Source organism: Melampsora larici-populina (assembly GCF_000204055.1).
Source record: "Melampsora larici-populina 98AG31 unplaced genomic scaffold MELLAscaffold_49, whole genome shotgun sequence".
NCBI lineage: Eukaryota > Fungi > Basidiomycota > Pucciniomycetes > Pucciniales > Melampsoraceae > Melampsora > Melampsora laricis-populina.
The window spans coordinates 126,140-127,264 of record NW_006768813.1 but is presented as its reverse complement, the minus strand read 5'-3'; positions in this window follow the sequence as shown (position 1 = coordinate 127,264).

The following is a 1,125-nucleotide window of genomic DNA, read 5'->3' as shown; positions in this document are numbered from 1 at the left end:
AACCGGTGGTGCAAGCAGTTGCCAGTTTTCCGAAGGCCAATCACTCAGGAAAATTTAAAGGGAAACATTTTAACCCACTTTATGAACACCCTTCGTATCATCATCCTGCTCCTTATCATTACTCCAGTCCATATTCTGTTTCCTATGGTGGGGGTACCGATTTGAACCCTTCTTATCAAGGAGGTAGAGGTTTTCATAGAGGCACCGGGAGAGGTAACAGAGGAGGAAGGGGTGCAGGTGGAAGTAGAGGTGGCAGCACTTGCCCAGCGATAGGTCCTGGAAGTTTTGATCAAACTTTGGGAGTGGCTGGTAAGAAGAATAGTGGGGTGATGCCTGGAGATGCGCCATCGGGTTCAAAGTGAGTTAAAAAGATGATCAGCAAAATATGAATCTCAGAAATAAATCTTGTCAGAGTAGTTTGACCTACGGATCCTCTTGTTATTAAGATTTGTAGAGTGGAAAAATTAATCCGTTCTTTTACCCATCGCGTTCTTGTTTCCACCCAAACTGTTGTGTTTCTGATTTCATTTGTTTTAAAAAAAACTGAGTGATAATAAAAAGATGGCTATATAGCTTGTCGGAAAACAATACTGATTGAATGCTGTCCTTGTTTTTAAATTTAATTTCATTCTGTTTGAAATCGAAAAGTGCCCAAAATGTCCAACGTGCTACCGTTCCCATTGTTCAAATCCCCTCACAAAGTAGTAGACCTGAAGTCCAAACCGAAACAAATGAAGCAAAGGATACGGAGAGAACCCATGCGGTAGATACACCTGAATCGCTAGAACATTGGCCAAAAGAGACGAGAAACGAAATGAATTTAAAAGAGTGGAAATTACTTCTAGAGAAGTGTGGTCTAAGTGAGAAATGGGCAAAGGTATGGTTGGGACTTACAAAAGGCTTCGATCAAGGTATTCCTGGACATACCTGGAAGGAGAATCGTTGGTTTACGCCAGATAATCATAAGTCAGCTTTACTTGTTCAAGACAAAATTATGAAGAATTTATACAAGGAAAAGAAGTTAGGCCGAATCTTTGGGCCGTTCACTCACAAAGAGGTGTACAAACGTCTGGGCTTCTTCCGATCAAATCCGATGGGGAGCGTAACCAATAATGATGGCTCACT